At 42.7% G+C, this 24,338-nt stretch overlaps 1 protein-coding gene across 2 annotated transcripts in view; it reads left to right on the forward strand.

Moving 5' to 3' along the window:
* Positions 1-12,075: 12,075 nt before the first annotated feature.
* Positions 12,076-24,338, forward strand: part of LOC123513845 (glucose dehydrogenase [FAD, quinone]-like) — an 86,750-nt gene continuing 74,487 nt past the window's right edge. For both annotated transcript variants that reach the window (XM_045271256.1, XM_045271255.1), the window contains exons 1-2: positions 12,076-12,175; positions 16,413-16,602. The gene's annotated coding sequence lies outside the window, so the exon portion shown is untranslated. The remainder of the gene's footprint in view (positions 12,176-16,412; positions 16,603-24,338) is intronic.

A 24,338-nucleotide genomic window follows, 5' to 3' on the forward strand; every position in this document is an offset into this window, starting at 1 on the left:
TGTGTGGTGTGTGCCTGGTCTTAGGCCTATCCGAAGATCGGAAATAATGAGCTTTGAGCTCGTTCCGTAGGGTAACGTCTGGCTGTCTCGTCAGATACTGCAGCAGATCAAACAGTGAATTACACAAGTGGTATATGTCAGCAATAACTATCCCTGTATAGTAGTTTGTGTCTTGTAGAAATAAGGTTGAGTTCTCTGTATCATAGCACATGACATCTTTGTATCTTTTTCTGTCTTGTGTGTTCAACCAAAGGGCGATTATGGGTTGAGGGTCCACTTATTCTTGTCCTTTTGTTTTCTTTTTTCCTATATCGTAAGTGATGATGGAGATTCAGAGATCGTTTAATCGAATCTTGGTGGTGACTAGTCGTGTTGCTATGGACGAGAGACAACCGACACTTATGTTCTTATTCATAGTTATTTTTTCAAGTTCAGGTGTGATACTTCTTGCAGATTCCCTTACTTTCTTGTATGAGCTTAAATGATTGTGATGAGATACCTTTGCACTGAACTCTTGGGGATGCTACGTGATCCCATAATGTTTGATATCATAGACTTCTTTGTTAACATCTATCTACCAAGCCGGTTCAGACAAAACACCACATATACACACCATTCACACTCTTAGCTCCGTCGGCTACTGGTGGAAAGGGATAGTCACAATATTTACATTTTACCCTGGGTCGTGTAGACAGAGTTACGGGCTGTTGCGGGCTACGGTGAAATCCTTGGTAGCCTTGCTTATGATGGGTCTGGACATTATCGGTTGTGGTGTGAGATGGCAGCCGGCGTGAAGAGTGCTGGCTTTGGCTTTCGGGTGTTGATGAGTGTCACCCTAACCTTCCATTAGTTGCCATCATAGTCATGGAATAAATCTCTACTGTCCAGGCTTGCTCCTTTCATAGTCGTCTTGGTTTGTTTCCCAGCTATCGTGGTGTGTTTGTCAGCGGTCCTTTCGTGAGTCGGTCGTTTTGCTACACTGGAATTATATGGTGGCCATCAGCTCGGGAGGAGAATTTCATAACAGATTGCAGGTACAGACTGATAAATGAATAGATAGATAGATAAAAATACAGTTAGATTGACACACACAGATAGACTGATGGATAAATAGATAGATAAATGTGCACACAAACTCATGTGTAGAAAGATAGATAAATAAAAGAAAATCATATCTATGAAGATGGCATGGATTTACTCATATACGCTAACACACACACACACACACACACACACACACACACACACACACGTGTAGTGTAGTGGTTAGCACGCTCGACTTACAATCGAGAGGGCCGGGTTCGAATCCCGGTAAGCGGCGAAGCAAATGGGCAAGTCTCTTAATGTGTGGCCCCTGTTCACCTAGCAGTAAATAGGAACGGGATGTAACTCGAGGGGTTGTGGTCTCGCTTTCCTGGTGTGTGGAGTATGTTATGTGGTCTTAGTCCTACCCGAAGATCGGTCTATGAGCTTTGAGCTCGCTCCGTAATGGGGAAGACTGGCTGGATGACCAGCAAGCGACCGAGGTGAATCACACACACACACAGACAATCACTATGCTTCTCTTCAAATGTCGTAACCTTTGACTTCCTCGCGCCGCCCACCGCTCAAATGAACAATGCACACGTGTAATCCCGCACGTCATCGCAGCAGCACAACAGACTGTCATCCGTTTTTTGTGTTCTTTTTTGCTACAATCCGCCTGATTGGCTGTCGACGCGTGCCACTGCTGCCCCTACTCGCATTCCGAGGGTCGACAGAATGATACTCGCTCTCTGAAGTGAAAATTAAATGAAAGAAGCCATGATGAAATTTAGCTTTGGAATGAAGGTAGACGAAAAATCCTTCATACATTTACAAGAACGTAAGAAAGTAAGGAAAGCTGGGTCTGTATCTGGCAGTCCTACAGTCATTATGTACGATGATTATGATGCAGAGCAACTGAATAATCACAAACCTCTCTCTCTCTCTCTCTCTCTCTCTCTCTCTCTCTCTCTCTCTCTCTCTCTCTCTCTCTCTCTCTCTCTCTCTCTCTCTCTCTCTCTCTCTCTCTCTCTCTCTCTCTCTCTCTCTCTCTCTCTCTCTCTCTCTCTCTCTCTCTCTCTCTCTCTCTCTCTCTCTCTCTCTCTCTCTCTCTCTCTCTCTCTCTCTAAGTAGCTTCTTATACAGCCTCAGCAACGAGTCAATATATATATATATATATATATATATATATATATATATATATATATATATATATATATATATATATATATATATATATATATATATATATATATATATATATATATATATATATATATATATATATATATATATATATATATATATATATATATATATATATATATATATATATATATATATATATATATATATATATATATATATATATATATATATATATATATATATATATATATATATATATATATATATATATATATATATATATATATATATATATATATATATATATATATATATATATATATATATATATATATATATATATATATATATATATATATATATATATATATATATATATATATATATATATATATATATATATATATATATATATATATATATATATATATATATATATATATATATATATATATATATATATATATATATATATATATATATATATATATATATATATATATATATATATATATATATATATATATATATATATATATATATATATATATATATATATATATATATATATATATATATATATATATATATATATATATATATATATATATATATATATATATATATATATATATATATATATATATATATATATATATATATATATATATATATATATATATATATATATATATATATATATATATATATATATATATATATATATATATATATATATATATATAGTGACGCGCATCAAAACATGAAAAGGTCTTGTTCAACACAACACTTGTTACCTAATTAGCAAGTCAAGCTGTTGATTAAAGGTCTTGTTCAACACAACACTTGTTACCTAATTAGCAAGTCAAGCTGTTGATTACTCTCTCTCTCTCTCTCTCTCTCTCTCTCTCTCTCTCTCTCTCTCTCTCTCTCTCTCTCTCTCTCTCTCTCTCTCTCTCTCTCTCTCTCTCTCTCTCTCTCTCTCTCTCTCTCTCTCTCTCTCTCTCTCTCTCTCTCTCTCTCTCTCTCTCTCTCTCTCTCTCTCTCTCTCTCTCTCTCTTCCCTTCTTCGTCCTTCTATAACCTTCCCTTCAAGTCAGTGTCCTTTACTTGTTTCAGCCATCCTCTTATACTTTAAACTATTTCCTCTCCCAATCACCTTTCCATGCATCCTATAATCGTGTTGTTGTCATTATCATCTACTCAGCATAGTGCATTTAAAAATTTTTCCAGGTATTTAACCATACTCTTTTCGTATAATATTCCCTCAATTAGCTATTCCTTGTATCATGGTAGGGTCATCCTCATTTCACTTTGTATATTCTCATTAAACATACTCATTCGTATTCCTATACCTCTTGGCGTCCTTGGTGTCCTATCGTGACTACTTTTGATAGGGCATTGTCATTTTTTTTTTTATGTTTTCATGTTTCCAGTAATGGTGTGACAACCCTTCCTGATCTTCAGTTCTTCAATGGAAGAAATTGAAAATAATTCCCATGAAAATCCCATTGATCATCTCTGTGGTTTTCGTAGATCTAGTGAGAGAGTATCTCAAGAATGTTTTTTTTTTTTGTGAATATTTTTGATGAAAATTTATTTTTTACTCCACTGGCTTTTTTTGTATTCTTTGTAGTTGTGGTGAGAGAATAGAGATTTGAAAAATATGGGCTAGTGTTATAAGATCTTTGACTCCTGCTTTTTTTTTTTTTTTTTTTTTTTTTTTACGGTAAGGCCTATAGCGCCTGTAGGTACACGAAGAGTGTATGGGAAGCGCTGTTCAGCTTCCGCCCATTAGTGGCCCAGGCAATTTTATTTATAGTGGTACCCACATTAGGGCCTATATCACCACCCAAGCTCATCCTGAGTGTAACCACCTAGAACCTGGGTATCATGGTGATACGTAGGTAACTTTAAACCACTCGACAAATGGCAAAGTGTTTTAAGGCTGTACGTGGTGGGATTCGAACCTACGCGTGGACGTCTGCCCGATCCCACGCTCACCACCTTATCCACTACGCCACTTTACCAATTGACACTTCCTTGCATGAACTTCATTCCGCCTCTCCCTTTCTCTCCTTCTTTCGTCAATACACCTCGCCGCTGCGTAGAATGTAATGAAAGAAAGGGAGAAATGCCTGCGTTGGATGAAAAAGGCAATGAGGAAAGAGATGAAAGTAGAAACACGAAGGACGGCTGAGGAAAGTAAAGGAAATACAAGGCATGGAGGAGAAAGAAAGAAAGGTTTGTATTGTCGAGAGCAAACATCAGTAATTCTATCTTCGTGTTGTTGACATTAATAATTTAATATTTGCTTGTTTGCCACCTCAAGAGGAGGTTTAAAAACGTGTGTATCTGTTTGGTCCAATAATGTTTGCAATTTTAACGTGATTATGAAATTAACAATTTGTATTAATTTGATTTCGGGCTCCGGTTTCGGTAATGGAGCTTCTTATCGCAGGTTCCGTAAATGAATAAAGGAGTAAATAGCTTACTTTCCTCAGGTTACGAAAAAGCAGAACTCTTTCTTGAAGTTCTATAATTGTTATTGATTATATTATCTGAAGTGTGAAAAGAATAGCTGTGGGGAATAGAAAATTAAGGATAGCGAATTTGCTGCAATCATGAATACAGAAATATGGTCGTGATTTCTCTTACTTTGCGGACAGGGTTCTAAACCTTTACCTGTCCTGGCGCAGCACTACTCACTCAGTCCTCCCGTGTCACACTCTTCAGCCTCTAGACTAGAGGGATGGCAGAGGAAAGAATTTTGCATTGTAGGCTTTCGAATATTCTAAGCTGAGTATTAGTCTCTCTCTCTCTCTCTCTCTCTCTCTCTCTCTCTCTCTCTCTCTCTCTCTCTCTCTCTCTCTCTCTCTCTCTCTCTCTCTCTCTCTCTCTCTCTCTCTCTCTCTCTCTCTCTCTCTCTCTCTCTCTCTCTCTCTCTCTACTAAATAACTATAAAGTTTACTACTGTGAAAGCAATATAGAGAGAGAGAGAGAGAGAGAGAGAGAGAGAGAGAGAGAGAAACGAGCGCTGTCAGTCTCTCAGTATTACTATTGTTCTTGCATGGTTCATGTTTTCTTTACTTCCTCCTTTAAGAACAAAGGGTGTTAGTCTTCTTGATTTATCTGCAGACACTAACGCTACTAGTGAACTGAGGCGAGGGAAACTTAAAGAGGAAAAATACTTGCATAAAAGCCAAGGAGAAAAATGAGTTACCGGCTAATAAGTGTGGAGAGAAGCAACACCAAGATGCAAATTGTCTAAAATAAAAAAAAATAGGCATGAGAGGAAAAGAATGAGGAAGGAAATGTACAAAAGACTGCAGCCAACAGAGAGAGAGAGAGAGAGAGAGAGAGAGAGAGAGAGAGAGAATCAAAATAATGTTATTGAAAGGCACCTACTTTCTCTCACTCACTCTCTCTCTCTCTCTCTCTCTCTCTCTCTCTCTCTCTCTCTCTCTCTCTCTCTTAGGAAGAAAGTTTAGTCCTCTCTTTCTCTTTTTTTTATTCGTGCTAGAATTTACACTGTTAAAGATGGTGATCCCTCAGGAAGGAAAGAGGTAGATAAGCCTAACATATGACCACTACAGAGAGAACAGAGGAGAGAGGAGAGAAGAGAAAAATATAAAAGAAAATAAAGGAACGTGTAGGAAGGCAAGACAAAGTAAATGTGCATGTCTTTTTTACTTTTTTATTTAGTTAGTTATTTAGTCAGATAGTCTTTCCTATTTTTTTCTTCTTCCTTTCTTTCTTTTCTTATTTCCTACTTTCTTTCGTTTCTTTTTTAGCCCTATTCTTTTTAGTTAGTTAGTTTGTTTTGGTTATTTGTTTGTTTGTTTCATTCCTTAATATCCCCTTTTCTTATATAATTTCTCTCTCTCTCTCTCTCTCTCTCTCTCTCTCTCTCTCTCTCTCTCTCTCTCTCATTCATTCATTCATTCATTGCATATTTCACTGACAACTCACGCTGTCATGCATCAAGGACTGAACGCTTACCTATCTCAACAAGAACCTATCAAAAATATTATCTTAGACCGAAAAATTTGCTGTCTTGAAATATTATTTGATCCGTAATAGATTAGCTGAGAGGGAAGAATGTAAGAATAATATCAAATATATATATATATATATATATATATATATATATATATATATATATATATATATATAAAGAGAGAGAGAGGGAGAGAGAGAGAGAATGACTGACAGCTTATGATTATCTCACCATACCTGCCGCGCTTCGTCTCATTATGGTTGATTGACTGACTGATTATGCAAACCCTTCCCGCGCCTGCTGAGCCGCAAACCTTTACTTCTTCTTCGTGACGTGAAATTAATAGAACATATGGACACGAAGAGAGAGAGAGAGAGAGAGAGAGAGAGAGAGAGAGAGAGAGAGAGAGAACCTGAAAATTAACCAACTCTTTTCTATTTCAAACCCTAAGGAGACACTGAAAATAGGACGAGTCTATTAACTTTTTTTTTTTTCATTACCAGGAATATTAAAGCTACTCTCGCCTACCCCGCCCTCGCTAAGACAGGTCACGCTCCACCGCCTAGTCCAACCCCGACCACTCCCCGCCCCGCCCTTTCCTCCTCTCTTCGCTTCGCCTCTTCACTCAACACACGGACACTCAGGAACACAAACGCGAATGTAGCACAGTCTAAGTGTCTCTCGTGGCGCGTTTAGTTTATCACAGCCGCGCCTCAGATGATAAGCAGGTAAATCAAGCCATGCGGAAAGTTAATTGGTGCTGTGAAGATGATGAGTTCGTGGGTTGGTAGGATGTAAGGTGTGTTTCATTTTTTATAAGGTTTGTGTTGTTGTTGTTGTTGATGATGTTGTTGGTAGTGGTGGTGCTGGTGGTAGTGTTTCTATACTACTACTACTACTACTACTACTACTACTACTACTGCAAACGACTACTTCTACTTCTGCAAACTACTACTGCTACTTCTTCTTCATCATCATCATCATCATCATCATCATCATCATCTTCTTCTTCTTCTTCTTCTTCTTCTTCTTCTTCTTCTTCTTCTTCTTCTTCTTCGTCATCGTCATCGTCGTCGTCATCTTCTTCTTCCTTGTGTTTCTCCTCCTCCTCCTCCTCCTCTTTCTTTCTTTTCCTTCTTTTCGTATTCTCTGTCTCTTCTTCATTATTATTCTATCACTACCACTACCACCACCAGCACAGCCACCAAAACAAACAAGGAGTAAGCTTGCGTCTCTTTCCGCATACGTAGAAACACTAGGAAGTTCCCGCCGCGTACTCATCTCAGGAGAAAAACTCCTAATAAATAAAGTCATGAGGTCCCCATCGTGTGTAGGGTACAGAGAAGAAAGCTCGTCAATGAAATATTAGGGAAAAAAAACTTGCCTTTCTTCTTTCTGCTCCCTCTCTACCTAATCTCTTTCTCTTAAATTCCTTCTTCACCTCGTCCCTCGTTTCTTCCTTCCTTCTCTCTCTTTTTTCTATCTTTCTCATTTCCTTTCTTCATCCTTTTCTATTTTCTTCACTACCTTTCTTCTTTCTTAGTTTTCTTTTTCTTCTCAGTCCTTTCCTTCTATACTTTCCTCCTCTCTTTATTCTCCTCTCTTTCTTCTATCTTCCATGTTTCCTTCCTTTTACACTACCGTCCCCTTTTTTCTCTTCTATCTCCATTTCTTCTTACTTTCTTTCATCTTCTTCCGTTTCTTCCTCTCCCACTCCTCTTTTCCTTTACGCTTTCACACTTTACTTGTACGCATGCCTTTCTCTTTTCTTTCTTTTCTGTTTTATCTTGCTCTCCCATTTTTCCCTTTTCGTTTTTCCATTTCTTCTTTCAATGATATTCTTTAACTTTCCCTTCCTTCTGTTCCTTTTCTTGGTTTTTATTTTTTTTTCATTCTTCATTTCCTTCTTTTCTCTTTTATTCCGTTCTCTATTTTTTTTTCTTCTTTGTTCCTCTTCTTTTTTGTTCCTCCATTTCTGTTCTCTTCCCCTTCTGTTCTCCTTTCCTTTGTTTTCTACTTTTTCCTTCCTCTCGGTTACTCTTCTCATCGTTCTGCACGTCATATTCTCTTCCTCTGCATTGTTACATGAGCTACAAGATTAGATGCCTCATAATCATTACTTGTATTTTCCTCATTTTCAAGTATTTTGTTTTAGGTTCAATATTCTAAAATCTTAAGGGTATGAATGTCTGTTATTTATTTTCGTGTGTGTGTGTGTGTGTGTGTGTGTGTGTGTGTGTGTGTGTGTGTGTGTGTGTGTGTGTGTGTGTGTGTGTGTGTGTGTGTGTGTGTAATTGTTTAGTCTCAAAAGTGTTTTTATCATTATTTTCTTTTTTCTATTTATTTATTTTTTTCTGTGTTAGTTTGTCGTTTGGAAATTTTAAAAGGATGCCTTCGAATTTATCTTGTCATGTTTATGTTTATTTTCTTCTTTATAGTGCACTTTCTTAATTATCATTTCCTTTATGTATTAGTGGACAGTGTTCATTTATCATCTTTTTATTTGATTATCTTTTTATATTAGTTTGTCATCTCGAAAGTTTAAATGGATATCTCAGATTTACTTATTTTTATTCGTTTTTATTGATTTTGATTGTGAATGTCTCTTAATTATGATTTCCATTCTATATTAGTCCATCATGTTAATTAATTATATTATCTGGAGAGTCTCAATTAGTTTTTTCTCTTCTCTTAGTGCCTTGAATTAGTCTACTAGTTCGAAAGCTAGAAAAGAAAGCTAAAACTTGGTCATTTCAAGTTCAAGGGGGAGAGTTCTGTGGTGTCCTGGTGACCTGACCATTCCATTTAGGGCGCCGAGAGAGCCACACCACGATGACTCCTCTTGGCCAATTTTCTCCTCTCATTTTCTTTCCTCCTCCTTCCTTCCAAATCCATTATTTATCACGGATGTTGAGGCGCTAACCTCCAATCACTTGATACATTTTCTCCCCCGGTGAACAACAATACGAGATGAGATTATGAGTTGGCTACTGAGAGGAGGGGTGTTTGTGCCTTGTGGCTGGCTAAGTAAATGACTTGATATGTGCACTGGAGGAGCTTAATGAAGATGCTGCGAGTGAGATAACAATACAGTACAGAAAACAGTAAGGAAAACTGTAAGAAGCCATCAAACCTACACGTGGCACTCCCTATTTGAAACACGCCTACCTATTTCTATCTGTCAGTCTCAACCATAAATTAGACTTATCTTTTAAGGCTCCCTAATGACTCAGCATTAACTACCTAATCACTGAGTCTAATCTCCTACTCTACTGAGAACCAGTTTCTTCCGTTTTCCCTTTCAATAAATCTAGGTTTATCAAAATGTCTTTTAGTTTTCTAGCGTTTACTTTTTTTTTTTTTTTTTTTTTTTGCAAGCAAGATAGAAAAACAGTTATAAGATGGATGGCGATGTATATGGGCAGGAACTCAAGGGACACGGCTGTAGTAAGTTGTGTCTTGTTTTTAGTTCGGTATTGTAAGCGACAGAATGAAGGTATGGTTTGTATTTTATGCCATACCTAGAGAAGGAGGAAGGAAAGAGTTTTAGGGTGGGAGAAAATTATATGCTACAAGTGGAAGATGATTAGGTTTACTAAAATATGATTAGCAGCAGTGAAAGTATGGTTTGTCCTTTCTGACACGCTAAAGGATTGAAACAGTTGTAGGATAAATGACTGAATATAGGGACTGGAACGGAATGGGTATGCAGTGAAAAATATCTAGTAAACTACGATGAAAGTATGGTGTTTACGTGATTTCTGACATATTGAGAGAAACAGTTGTACTATAAAAGACTTGATGTGAAGTGGCAGGAATTGAATGGAGATACAGCTGATATACAGGAAAAGTTAGTTAGGCTACAGTGAAAGTATGTTGCTTACGTGCTGAGCGACAGGTTAAACATTGGAAGAGATGGGCGGAAATAGCTGAGGCCTGGATGACGTGATGTGTTCATGTTGAGATGGAAGCGGAATGCAGGACATGCCACAACTCGTCATGCTACATACACGTGTTGGGTCACTGCTTCAGTCGATCGTCAGTCGATGCTTCCTATACTTGGTTTTAAGACTAGCAAGTTAAGTAGTTTGTTAAAATACTTTCCGCTGATCGTAGATGCAAAGATTGCAGGTAAACAAATACTTGATTGACTGACTGACTTACTGATTGACTAATTGACTTCAAGGTATGGCAAGAATAGATCCACATGGTTCTTGTCTCTACTCAATAAATCGTCAGTCGGTCTTTCCAGTGCTTGGTGTAAAAGATGGTGAGACATGCAGTTTGTTTATTCAAAATGTTTTCGTGGTTCCACATCCTGAAAGTAAAGAAAGCGATGACTCAGACTTCATTGACTGACTGATTGACTAGCTGAGTGACTGACAGACTTCAAGGCATAGCAAGAACAGGTCCAAATGGCGCCAGTGTCTGCTCAATAAATTCTGCAGAAAAAAAAATTTATGTGCATAAGTTCTCTGTAAATCGAAGAGAAATTAAGTTTAAAAGAAATTTGTTTCCCTCCCCCTAACGCTGTATCACACGTACACAAACTTATCTTGCTAAAATCGAAGAGAAATTACGTTTAAGAGAAATTAGTTTCTCTCCCTCTAACGGTATGTTACACTTACAGAAACTTGTCTTGCTACCTAACCTACCCATAAGATTAGGGGCGTGGAGGGCAAACCTGTAGCACCTCACCCGAAAGTTTCACACGGTAGAAAGCTTTGACAATACTATTCACTGGGCGGGAAGAAGAGAACGAGAGTCTTTTCCGCTGTCATCCTCTCGTGGTAAGACGACGAGGTGGTGGTGGTGGTGCTGCTTCCTGTCACACCAAGACTTAGTGCCATCTTACCAGAACGTCGCATGGGAAGAAAAAAGAGAGTAGGAAATCGTTTCACTCTTAAATTCCTCTGCAGTACATGTATCACTTAACGGAGCGTGCTTTCGACCATGTATCAAAATGCTCCACATGAACCTTTTATTATTTTTATTTCTCTTTTTTTTCTGGTCTAACGGAGGTAAGTATGTACAAGCAATATTTTACAATCAGGAAGGCTCGCGCTGGTGATCACAAGGAGCGCGCACAGCTTTCCACTTCGTTGGATTTATGCGAAGTAACATTACGTACACTATATTGTGATTAGCCATTGCCTGGACAAGTCGCACGAGAGAGAGAGAGAGAGAGAGAGAGAGAGAGATCCTGGAATGGAATTGAATGGGGAAAAGAAAAGAGAAATTTGAAGTGGCTACTACTACTACTACTACTACTACTACTGCTACTGCTACTACTACTACTACTACTACTACTACTACTACTACTACTACTACTACTACTACTACTACTACTACTACTACTACTACTACTACTACTACTGCTACTATTACTACTGCTGCTACTACTACTACTACTACTACTACTACTACTACTACTACTACTACTACTACTACTACGAAATTAATAAATAATTGACTAATTGATTAGATAACTAACTAACTACCTTATCATTACTGCCGCTGATGATAATATGGATAATTATTTGTCCATCTGGTGGTGTAGGGTTTAACACGCTTGGGATTATCATCAATATCATCACTGTCGCCACCACCACCACCACCACCACCACCATGCATATCCAATCAGCATTCTCACTATGATCAGTATCACCATCATTGTATTTTCGAGCTGGGACGAGAGAGCAACCGAAGTTTCGAAAACCTGAAAGAATTCGTTTAATTTACATTGCACTGGATTATGGGGGAGTAATTTCTTCATAAACTATCCTGCTTGACGTGATTTTATGGATATCACTCCTTTTATTTCTTGTATTTCACGTACTACGTTTCATTGTGAGTTCGGACCATTACTTGGAAGCTTGAAACGTGATTCAGTTTGACACACCCATCCTCCTCCCGGTCACTTCTCGTAGCTGTTCTCATCCACCTCCCCACGTGCACGTGCGCCTCCACCGCTATTCCACATGATCCACTTTGCAGTCGCGAGGTATTTCGATCCATTTGCTTTTACTCAATTTTTATCTCAACGGTTTGAAACTTTAGCTGTGTGCGCGGATACATATTTTGTTTCTTTACTCGGCTGGCTTGTGTTTGTCTAGGATTTCAGTCTGTGCGGCTGTCTTTAATCAATTCCGGCATTCAAGATGTGCAGATAAGCTTCAGCGATGTGTTGTTTATTTGTACTTCTCAAATGTTTACTTTATATTCTATACAAGTGCTTATATTTGCCAGTTTACTCCTATCTTCCACAAGTTTGCATTTTTTTATGCTTTGTTTATTCATTCTTGATCATATTTGCTGAAAGTTTACCACCATCTCAAGTTAACTTCTTTGTATTTTTCTTGTACATTCCATTTTCTGTATGCTTACCCATGCTACAGTTTGCACAACTTTATTCATGAAAATTATTTCACACGTTAATTTTTGTTTTCCTTTTTTTTTCTATAGGTTCACTGATATTTTTCATATATTACTTAAAATATCTTAAATTATCTATAATCACCAATTTGCCGCAAGGTTTCAAGGACCAAAAAAAACGAATGGCCATTTGCAGTAACTTGATTATATTTTTTTCCACATTGTGAATGTGCGGGGAATAAGAATGCAAATATCAATTGTAAATATCTCTACATATTGAATACCACAAAAAACCTGCTAGGAGTTCACATTGTTGCTGTTGTTCGTTCATCCTTTGCATTCCTTTGTGTTTATCCAAGGCGGCAATGACCTTGTTGCGACGCCACAACTCAATTCATTTTACAAATGATTTCATGCCTGCTAACCATTATGTATTTTTGCCTCCCCCACCCCCTATCTCTCTCTCTCTCTCTCTCTCTCTCTCTCTCTCTCTCTCTCTCTCTCTCTCTCTCTCTGTCTGTCTGTCTGTCTGTCTGTCTGTCTGTCTGTCTGTCTGTCTGTCTCTCTCTCTCTCTCTCTCTCTCTCTCTCTCTCTCTCTCTCTCTCTCTCTCTCTCTCTCTCTCTCTCTCTCTCTCTCTCTCTCTCTCTCTCTCTCTCTCTCTCTCTCTCTCTCTCTCTCTCTCTCTCTCTCTCTCTCTCTCTCTCTCTCTCTGTCTGTCTGTCTGTCTGTCTGTCTGTCTGTCTGTCTGTCTGTCTGTCTGTCTGTCTGTCTGTCTGTCTGTCTGTCTGTCTGTCTGTCTGTCTGTCTGTCTGTCTGTCTGTCTGTCTGTCTGTCTGTCTGTCTGTCTGTCTCTCTCTCTCTCTCTCTCTCTCTCTCTCTCTCTCTCTCTCTCTCTCTCTCTCTCTCTCTCTCTCTCTCTCTCTCTCTCTCTCTCTCTCTCTCTCTCTCTCTCTCTCTCTCTCTCTCTCTCTCTCTCTCTCTCTCTCTCTCTCTCTCTCTCTCTCTCTCTCTCTCTCTCTCTCTCTCTCTCTCTCTCTCTCTCTCTCTCTCTCTCTCTCTCTCTCTCATTTAAATGCATGTCATCTCACATCAAAAGAAAAAGAAAAAAATATGCGGAACACAATTATAGAGAGAAGAGACAAGAGAGAGAAACACAAATAGAAAGCAGCTTCCTATATGCACAACGAAAAAAAAAAAAATGAAGGAAGCATGTTGAACTTCACAGGGACACACATACATGGTTATCAGATTACATATAAATATTCCTTCAACAACAAGAGGAGGGGAAGGAGGAGGAGGCAAGGCAAGGCAAAGCAAGGCTACTCAGTCAGTTGGTCAGTCGGTCGGGAGTCTCAATCCTTTACGAACCGGTTGGAAGTGAGAGCGAAGGACTCTTAGGGACCAGGAGGGAATAAGAGGGACTGGTGTCGACCCGCCTTCTATAGGATTTCCTGAATATAGGGTCTAGGTGGGTCCCGGCGCGTTGGTCTTCATTCCGTTGGGGCGAGTGTGTTGCCCGGCGGAGAGAGAGTGAGAAGGGGGGGTGAGGGAGGGAGACAGCAGGTTAAGAGGTGGTGAAAGTAGGGAGAGTGAGCGGAGAGAGGAAGGGAGGACTGAAGGAGAGTCTGTAAAAGAAAGAGCTCTCCGTAAGGAGAGCAAAAGCAGTGAGTAAGAGAGAGAGAGAGAGAGAGAGAGAGAGAGAGAGAGAGAGAGAGAGAGAGAGAGAGAGAGACAGAGAGAGAGGGGCTCACACACACACACACACACACACACACACACACACACACACACACACACGCGGACACCTAGATAACTTTCACAACGGGGCCACCACACACACACACACACACACACACACACACACCTTAGCTCACGTACTCCGGTAACCCTTCCACTCGCCTCGTATTTACCTGAACGTGGCGTATTGCACATAACCTCGCCTTGACACGGGGATTGAGTGGCCGCTGCTGGTGACACGAGGAGCAGGGAGAGACAAGGAAGGGGGCGGGACGCTGATAGTGTGAGAAGCTGGAAGAGAGGAAAAGAAGCTGGAGGTGGTGGTCGTGGTTTTGTGGTGTATGATTTTGATTATCAGTTTCATGTTGGAAATATTGAGGTTGTATGATGAAGCTGTCACCACCACTACCACCATCAATACAACAACAACAACAACAACAGCAGCAGCAGCAGCACCAACAGCACCAACAACAACAACAACAACAACAACAACAACAACCAAACATACTACTACTACTATTACTACTACAACAACAACCAAACACTACTACTACTACTACTACTACTACTATTATGACAGTGATCTTGGCTCATTTGTTATAAGTTGTAAGAGCTGAAATTTTAAGTTTGAATATTGTATGCCCTAATTGTTGCAAGCAGTCCAAGGTAACTGTAATAGTCAAAAGTTGTGTGGAGTGGTGATGGTGGTGGGGATGGCGGTAATAATGTGGGTAGTAGTGATACTGCAGATAGACTAGTAGGAGTATTAGCAACAGCTGCAGGAATATTTATATTGGGAATAGTAATAGTTGACAGTAGTAGTGGTGTTACTGGTGTTGATAACGGCAATTATCTGTTGATAACTGATGATGACAATGGGGATAATGCTGATAATCACAAAAGCAACAACAACAACAGCAGCAACACTTCTTTTACTACAAATAAATACGTTTTCGTTTAGAGGTAAATCAAAACACCTGTGAGACTCCAGGCAGGTAATATGATCTGACAGACGCCGCCCTTCCTCCCTCTCCCTCCCTGTCCCCCTTCCTATGTTACTCATAAATGCCATCTCTTCTTGTCGCGCCTATCCGTGTTTTCTCTGCTAGAATGAGAGAGAGAGAGAGAGAGAGAGAGAGAGAGAGAGAGAGAGAGAGAGAGAGAGAGAGAGAGAGAGAGAGAGAGAGAGAGAGAGAGAGAGAGAGAGAGAGAGAGAGAGAGAGAGAGAGAGAGAGAGAGAGAGAGAGAGAGAGAGAGAGAGAGAGAGAGAGAGAGAGAGAGAGAGAGAGAGAGAGAGAGAGAGAGAGAGAGAGAGAGAGAGAGAGAGAGAGAGAGAGAGAGAGAGAGAGAGAGACGTCCAAAAAATAATAAACTTTGCTTTCCTACCTTGCTGGGGGTGGGGCGGGGACAGAGATGTTGGTGTGCTGATTAGGGAGGATATACGAGACACGCGGCAAAATTGTGTGTGTGTGTGTGTGTGTGTGTGCGTGTGTGTGTGATTCACTGTTTGATCTTCTGCAGTCTCTGACGAGACAGCCAGACGTTACCCTACGGAACGAGCTCAGAGCTCATTATTTCCGATCTTCGGATAGGTCTGAGACCAGGCATACACCACACACCGGGACAACAAGGTCACAACTCCTCGATTTACACCCCGTACCTACTCACTTCTAGGTGAACAGGGACTACACGTGAAAGGAGACACACCCAAATATCTCCACCCGGCCGGGGAATCGAACCCCGGTCCTCTGGCTTGTGAAGCTGTCAACAACACGTGTGTGTGTGTGTGTGTGTGTGTGTGACACCTTTTCCTGATGGAGGAAGATAAACGGCGGTGCAAGCAACTTATTAAATATAATATGGTTCGTCTCTTTCACGGTTGGGACCGGTTTGATTGTCACTTACAACAGTAGATATCTAGGTCGTGGTGAGGTGGGTCTCGAGGAAAAATGTTTATATATTCACATTTCAGACAGTGATCAAAGTCATCGGCCTCCTTCCCGTGAGTTTATTGACTTGATAGACAAGGTCGAGTCAGGGAGGTGTAGAGGAGGAGGAGGAGGCAGAGGCAGAGGCAGAGGCAAGGGAGAGTTGTTGCAGAACCTCACTACTTGTTCTCCCTTTCAGTGCGGCTCCAAACTCACTGTGGGTCACACGCCTCGTGCAGCGGTAGGACGGCCCCTTCTGTGCTCTCTCCTGCCTTGCCCGATCTCACTCTTGCAAGCCAGCCAGCTAGCCACCCAGTCAGTCAGTCTAAGCCACGCGACTCTCCCCAAGGCGGCTGCTGCTCCTTCGTCTTCGTCTCTTCAGCCTACACGTAGGTTCTTATTCAATTCATTGTTCTAATTTGTGTTTTCAATTGGCATTTTGTCTCGATGTGCAACTTAGGCACTTTTGTTTTGACGTGTTTGGATGTCAGTGCTGCTCGGGATTTTTTTTAAACTTCCTCAGCTTTAACCAGTACATTTGCTGTGCCTCGTTTTCTTATTTTCACTGGTTATTTTAAAAGTAGTGCGTGGCTTAGAGCATCGTCTTATTTTTCCTTTTTTTTTTTTCGTCCCAGTGCGAACATACGGCTACTAAAGAACAGACTAACGTTATGTGTGCGTGTGCGTCTGCGTGTGCGTGTGTGTACGTGTGCGTCTGCGTGTGAGTGTGCGTCGGCCCACGAGTTTATAGCATATAGTAGGCGTGAACGTCAATTGGATGAGTAGTTAGCGAAACCGTCGGAACTCCTCGCTAGGAAGGTTTTTATGGAGTGACTGCCCACGTGCTGAGCTGTTGCCATTCCGCTGCCTTGTTACATATAACATGGTGGCTTTCCCGTGCTGAGTGTTGCATTGAATAAGTAATACTGCACGGTGCTATGAGGAGTATTGCGTAACTCTACAATCGTCAGAGGCAGTATACATGTGATTGGTGTTGTTATGGTGTTCGAGTGTGAAACATAATTAATTCGCCTCCAGGAAGTGAAACTCGGTGAATCCAGCTGCTTCACGCTGCTCGAGTCTTGAGGTTCGTTGAGTACTTTACACTTATCGTAATGCTAACGAATGGCGATAACTAATATTACTTTAATTGCATAATGGGCAGTTTAATTTATGTAGTAAACGAAAGACGTTCCTTAATTAAATAATTTTAATCAATATTGATTTATGAATCGAAGTGAGCTTCACTATTATGAACACAAAAGTACTGGTTTGCTTGCTAGTTGGATTATAAAGAACAATTAAGTTTCCTTGCAAATAAGCAAAGAAACATATTTACTTCTCGTGAATTAGACTGCACGAGTAGATATTATCAACAAAGAAAAAGCATAATGAAAACATTGATGATAGCAACAGTAGCACTGATGATAGTTGGCGAATGAAAACTCTACCCCCTAGGGAGTAGAAAGCCTGCGACACCCGGCGAGTGAAGCGAGAGTGGTTGAATGTTTGAATGTGTCTGAGAGTGAGGCGTGACTGGAGGAAGGAGGTTTGGCCTGTGTTCTGAAAAGCTTTGTTCTCCCACCATGTCTGTTTTCAAAAGCCACGGAGATGAACACTCACGTTCTTGTAAATGTTTCTCCATCTGACAATGCAGAATCTTCGTCGAATTATCACTAGGCTCATGGAAATCCTTCATTAAAACAGTTAAAAGTTACCATGCAGGTGTGACGTTGAAAAGTTGAAGAATAGTAGATTTTTTTTCATTTTACATTTTGTGTGTGTGTGTGTGTGTGTGTGTGTGTGTGTGTGTGTGTGTGAGAGAGAGAGAGAGGGAGGGAGGGTATTAAAAGGTGTTTGCTTCATTGGTGAGTAAAACGTGACCCATTGCAGTTATTTTTTTTTCTCCCAGCTCTCTCTCTCTCTCTCTCTCTCTCTCTCTCTCTCTCTCTCTCTCTCTCTCTCTCTCTCTCTCTCTCTCTCTCTCTCTCTCTCTCTCTCTCTCTCTCTCTCTCTCTCTCAGCTCCTTCACTTTTATCAGTCTTATGTCTTATGTTTGCGTCACACTTCAGCTGATCAAGGTCAATAAGACTTGTCTTCTGTCTGATGGAATTTCCTCCGATGTAATCCATGTATTTATTTTCTTGAAGTAGTTTTTTTTTTTTTTCCCTTCACTTTAGTGCTGTCCTCAGCATTTTATAAAATTATTAATGGAGTAAAGTTTGATTATACTCGTGTGTGTGTGTGGGGGGGGGGAGCGGCTCCGTGTATATGTGTGTGTGTGTGTGTGTGTGTGTGTGTGTGTGTGACTGTGTGTGTGTGACTGTGTGTGTGGTGGGGCGAGCGGCTCCGTGTGTGTGTGTGTGTGTGTGTGTGTGTGTGTGACTCACAAGAAACATTTTATCAAGTTAGCAAATGAAAAACTTTATTCTTTGAGGGCGAAGGAGGTCATCAATCACCTTTTTCTTATTTATTTGTTTACTCTCTGGATATGACATGTTGATCAATAAAGATTAGTATTTCATTGGTGAGTGAGGCGAGGAAGACCACATCCCCACCGCTGCTTTGCACGTAAAGGGGTCACTGGCAAGATGTACCAGGATGAAGTTAGTCCTTGAGAGCACAGGTCACGCTCATTAGCCTTCATCTGGCAAGAGGCACCCGAACCCTGCGAGTTGTCTAGCATAAGGTGGGAAGTGTGTATGAAGTGGATGGGGAATGTTGATGTGATGTGTGGATATGTGCATGAAGTAGCAGAAGAAAGAGGAGGAAGAAGAGAAGGAAGAGTAATGGTGGTGGAAGTAGTAGTAGTCATAGTAGGACGGTAGTAGTAATAGTAGCAGAAGCAATTCCATCAGAGAGATTAGCCTTCATTCCACGTGTGTCTAATGTTCTTAAGATAACATGCTGGACTAAGCGTACCTCAAATATTATGTATTGGAAAGTGACACTGTTTGCTTTCAGGAGATATTAGTTAGCTTTCTCTCTCTCTCTCTCTCTCTCTCTCTCTCTCTCTCTCTCTCTCTCTCTCTGTCTCTGTCTCTGTCTCTGTCTCTGTCTCTCTCTCTGTCTCTCTCTCTCTCTCTCTCTCTCTCTCTCTCTCTCTCTCTCTCTCTCTCTCTCTCTCTCTCTCTCTCTCTCTCTCTCTCTCTCTCTCTCTCTCTCTCTCTCTCTCTCTCTCTCTCTCTCTCTCTCTCTCTCTCTCTCTCTCTCTCTCTCTCTCTCTCTCTCTCTCTCTCTCTCTCTCTCTCTCTCTCTCTCTCTCTCTCTCTCTCTCTCTCTCTCTCTCTCTCTCTCTCTCTCTCTCTCTCTCTCTCTCTCTCTCTCTCTCTCTCTCTCTCTCTCTCTCTCTCTCTCTCTCTCTCTCTCTCTCTCTCTCTCTCTCTCTCTCTCTCTCTCTCTCTCTCTCTCTCTCTCTCTCTCTCTCTCTCTCTCTCTCTCTCTCTCTCTCTCTCTCTCTCTCTCTCTCTCTCTCTCTCTCTCTCTCTCTCTCTCTCTCTCTCTCTCTCTCTCTCTCTCTCTCTCTCTCTCTCTCTCTCTCTCTCTCTCTCTCTCTCTCTCTCTCTCTCTCTCTCTCTCTCTCTCTCTCTCTCTCTCTCTCTCTCTCTCTCTCTCTCTCTCTCTCTCTCTCTCTCTCTCTCTCTCTCTCTCTCTCTCTCTTTTTTTTTTTTTTATTTAAACAAAACTTAATACAAAGGAACATGTACCCAAAGGCGCACTGTCGTGTGCTACCTATTCTAAGGGTACTACAATCTATTTCTCTACAATATTTACAAGACTTAAAAATAGATAATATACAAGATGGTCAGCATGTAAATGGAGCACTATTCGTTTCACTTCACTAGCACTATTCACGCACTGCACTACACTGAGTGTCACGTCACAAAGAGTGTCAGAGGAGTTGGCAGTGTCTGTCTCCACTTATGTGCCATCAGTTTGACACTGTGAGTGTTCATCTCCTGGACGTGAGGCACCGCGGCCGTGAACAAGTTCCACATCCTGGAGACGCGTCCTGCGAAGGTGCGTTGATGCTGACACCCGTGGGATCGCGGCACCTCTACGGCGTCACCACCATTGAGCACCGTTCTCGTGCTCCGTGCGGTGACTCTTAGAGGATGACGCAGCCCTGCCAGATGTGGCACTCTTTGCACCTGTGCCTTATGGAACACTACGATCGCCGCCACGTCTCTGCGGTGTTCCAGTGAATCAAGGGGACGCTCAGGCTCTGGGTGAGGTGGTAGTGCAGCATCTACTAGCCGTATGGCGCGGCGTTGGATGCTGTCCAGTCTCCTTCTGTGTGTGGCGGCACAGGACATCCAGGAGAGAGCTGCGTATTCAAGGTGGGGCCGCACCTGTGCCTTGTACAGCAGCAGTCTCCCCTTCCTGTCGAGGAAACTGGCGATCCTTCTGAGAGCGGAGATCCTGTGAGAGGCTTTCTTGGCAATGGTTTTGACATGCCTGTCAAACCTCAGCCCTCGATCCACCTCCACTCCAAGTATCTTGACGTCATCTTGGAGTGGGAGAGCAGCAGCGCCAAAGACAACTTTCCTGCCATTGCTGCCATGGCGGCTGGGGACCGAGACAACCATTGCTTGTGTCTTCTCCGGCGCGAATGTCACTTGCCAGCGAGCACCCCACTCCTTTATCACTCGTAGCTGCTGATTGATGGCCTCAGCAGCCCGCCCACTGTCCTGGCGTGGATAGGTATAGGAGAGGGTGCAGTCATCAGCATAGGCCATGACTCCTGGCAGTAGCTGGAGAAGATCATCCACGTAGATATTCCACAGGAGTGGGCCAAGAATTGAACCCTGTGGCACTGATGCCTCCACAGGCAGGGACTCAGATGTTTGCCCGTTGACAACCACCTTGAGGCTTCTGTCCTGCAGGTAATTTCCCAAGAGTCGTAGCAAGCCACCCTGGATGCCTTTAGCACGAAGCTTTTCTAGTAATCCGTTGTGCCATACTTTATCAAAAGCTCCTGCTATGTCCAAAGCAACCACTATAGTGTCCTTGCCGTCGTCGAGGGCGTCCTGCCAATGCCTGGTGAGAAGCATCATTAGGTCGGAGGTTGACCTTCCAGGTCTGAACCCAAACTGTTGGTCTGAGAGGAGGGCATTGTCCTTGAGATGGCTACACTCTCATAATTTATACTCTCTCATGTACCCAAAGGCTCACTGTCGTGTCCTCTCTCTCTCTCTCTCTCTCTCTCTCTCTCTCTCTTAAAAATAGATAATATACAAGATCTCTCACTTCACTAGCACTATCTCTCTCTCTCTCTCTCTCTCGTCACTCTCTCTCTCTCTGTCTCCACTCTGTGCCATCAGTCTCTCTGTGTCTCTCTCTCTCTCTTCCACATCCTGGAGACGCGTCCTGCGAAGGTGCTCTCTCTCTCGGCTCTCTCTCTCGTCTCTCGTCTCCTCTCTCTCTCTCTCTCTCTCTCTCTCTCTCTCTCTCTCTCTCTCTCTCTCTCTCTCTCTCTCTCTCTCTCTCTCTCTCTCTCTCTCTCTCTCTCTCTCTCTCTCTCTCTCTCTCTCTCTCTCTCTCTCTCTCTCTCTCTCTCTCTCTCTCTCTCTCTCTCTCTCTCTCTCTCTCTCTCTCTCTCTCTCTCTCTCTCTCTCTCTCTCTCTCTCTCTCTCTCTCTCTCTCTCTCTCTCTCTCTCTCTCTCTCTCTCTCTCTCTCTCTCTCTCTCTCTCTCTCTCTCTCTCTCTCTCTCTCTCTCTCTCTCTCTCTCTCTCTCTCTCTCTCTCTCTCTCTCTCTCTCTCTCTCTCTCTCTCTCTCTCTCTCTCTCTCTCTCTCTCTCTCTCTCTCTCTCTCTCTCTCTCTCTCTCTCTCTCTCTCTCTCTCTCTCTCTCTCTCTCTCTCTCTCTCTCTCTCTCTCTCTCTCTCTCTCTCTCTCTCTCTCTCTCTCTCTCTCTCTCTCTCTCTCTCTCTCTCTCTCTCTCTCTCTCTCTCTCTCTCTCTCTCTCTCTCTCTCTCTCTCTCTCTCTCTCTCTCTCTCTCTCTCTCTCTCTCTCTCTCTCTCTCTCTCTCTCTCTCTCTCTCTCTCTCTCTCTCTCTCTCTCTCTCTCTCTCTCTCTCTCTCTCTGTCTCTGTCTCTCTCTCTCTCTCTCTCTCTCTCTCTCTGTCTCTCTCTCTCTCTCTCTCTCTCTCTCTCTCTCTCTCTCTCTCTCTCTCTCTCTCTCTCTCTCTCTCTCTCTCTCTCTCTCTCTCTCTCTCTCTCTCTCTCTCTCTCTCTCTCTCTCTCTCTCTCTCTCTCTCTCTCTCTCTCTCTTTTTTTTTTTTTTATTTAAACATTATCTTACACTTATAAATTTTACAATAAATCAGGTATATAAGGAGATTTAGACATAAAGCTCCTTGTGTTGGCAAGGAACTATTCTAAACGTCTTTTTCTCGTTAGTATATTGGTTTGACACCTCACTCACTGCACTACACTTCACAGCACTAGCCGGGCAGGAGGCGCTTCTCCAGACATTGGCGGCCACTTTTGTCTGCTGAGTTGATAGTCCCGCTACCTCAGCAGGCGTGGCCACCGTGAACTGATTCCACAGGCGCGCTGCCCTGGCTCTGAATGTTCGCTGGTGTTGTGAGGAGCGGGAGAGGCACCAGTACCTGCTGGTCCCCATCCGCTGCTTGCCTCGTATTTCTCCCGGGTGGGTGTGGCGGCAGGCTGAGGCGGGAGAGGTGAGGTGTATGTAGCACTTGAGCTTTGTGGCACACCGTCAAGGTTGCCACGTCCCTCAGTGCTCCAGTGACGTGATACTTGCCACGCTCTCCTCGTCTTCCCCCAATAGACGAAGAGCGCGCCTCTGTATCGCGTCGAGCCGGCTGGTGTGGGTATGGGCGCTGGACATCCATGTCAAGGCACCGTACTCCATACAGGGACGGATTTGTGCCCTGTAGAGTGAGGATGCCTCGCGAGTGCAGACTGCCAGCCATCCTGCGCAGGGCTGACACACGCTGAGAGGTCTGGCGGGCTACAGACGTGATGTGGGTGTCGTAGCGCAGCTCACGATCCATGGTGACTCCCAGGATCTTGATGTGTTCCTGGAGGCAGCTGCTCGCCCTCAAACTGTAGTTGTCCTTCCACGGCCTGAGAGGCGGCAGGGGATCGTGAGATGACCATGGCGTGTGTCTTGTCCGGCGCGAAGGTGACTTGCCACACCTTCCCCCACTCTTCTGCTGCCTTCAGCTGGCGGTTGATGTTGGCCACGGCGCGCTGGCTGTCCTGGCGGCAGTAGGAGAGGGAGATTGTGCAGTCGTCGGCGTAAGCCTTGACTGCAGGAAGCTGGCGCAGGAGATCGTCTATATACACATTCCACAGGACTGGGCCAAGCACTGAGCCCTGTGGAACTGACGCTCCTATATTGGTGGGTGATGAGGTCCGCCCATTGACGACGGTTCGAAGTGTCCTTCCTTGGAGGTAATCCTCGAGTAGCTTCAGGAGACCGCCGTCGATGCCCTTGGCTTGGAGCTTAGTCAGAAGACCCGCATGCCACACTCGGTCATAAGCCCCGCGATATCAAGGGCCACTACGAGCGTGTCCAGGCCTTCGTCAAGGGTGTCCTGCCATTCCTGGGAGAGTAGGAGAAGGAGATCGGAAGTAGATCGACCTGGCCGAAACCCGAACTGGTGGGGTGAGAGAAGCTGGTGTTCATCCAGGTGCTGCCATATGACGGCTGCCACCAGTTTTCGAACACCTTACCCATCACAGACAGCAGGGAGATGGGTCGGTAGTGCCTTGGGTCAGACTTGGACCCTTTTTTATGCACAGGGACCACGTATGCCTCCTTCCAGGATGCTGGCCACTTTTTTCTGCCAGGCAGGCAGAAAAATAGCAACAAGAGGCACTGACAGTTCCTGGCACATTGTTTCAGCACCCGGGGCTGATTCCGTCTGGGCCCGTGGCTTTCCTGCGTCCAGTTGCCCGAGTGCTTTTCCACCAGCTCCGTGGTGATGGGTATTGAGGTGATGGTGTGCGCTGTCTCCCGGGGTAGCACTGGAGGGGGGCGTGTGGGGCACTCAACCTGCATTTTTCTGCAAATAATTTTGCCAGGGTGCAGCCTTGTCATTCTCTCTCTCTCTCTCTCTCTCTCTCTCTCTCTCTCTCTCTCTCTCTCTCT

The sequence above is a fragment of the Portunus trituberculatus genome, chromosome 37 (assembly GCF_017591435.1).
Source record: "Portunus trituberculatus isolate SZX2019 chromosome 37, ASM1759143v1, whole genome shotgun sequence".
In the NCBI taxonomy this organism is placed as follows: domain Eukaryota; kingdom Metazoa; phylum Arthropoda; class Malacostraca; order Decapoda; family Portunidae; genus Portunus; species Portunus trituberculatus.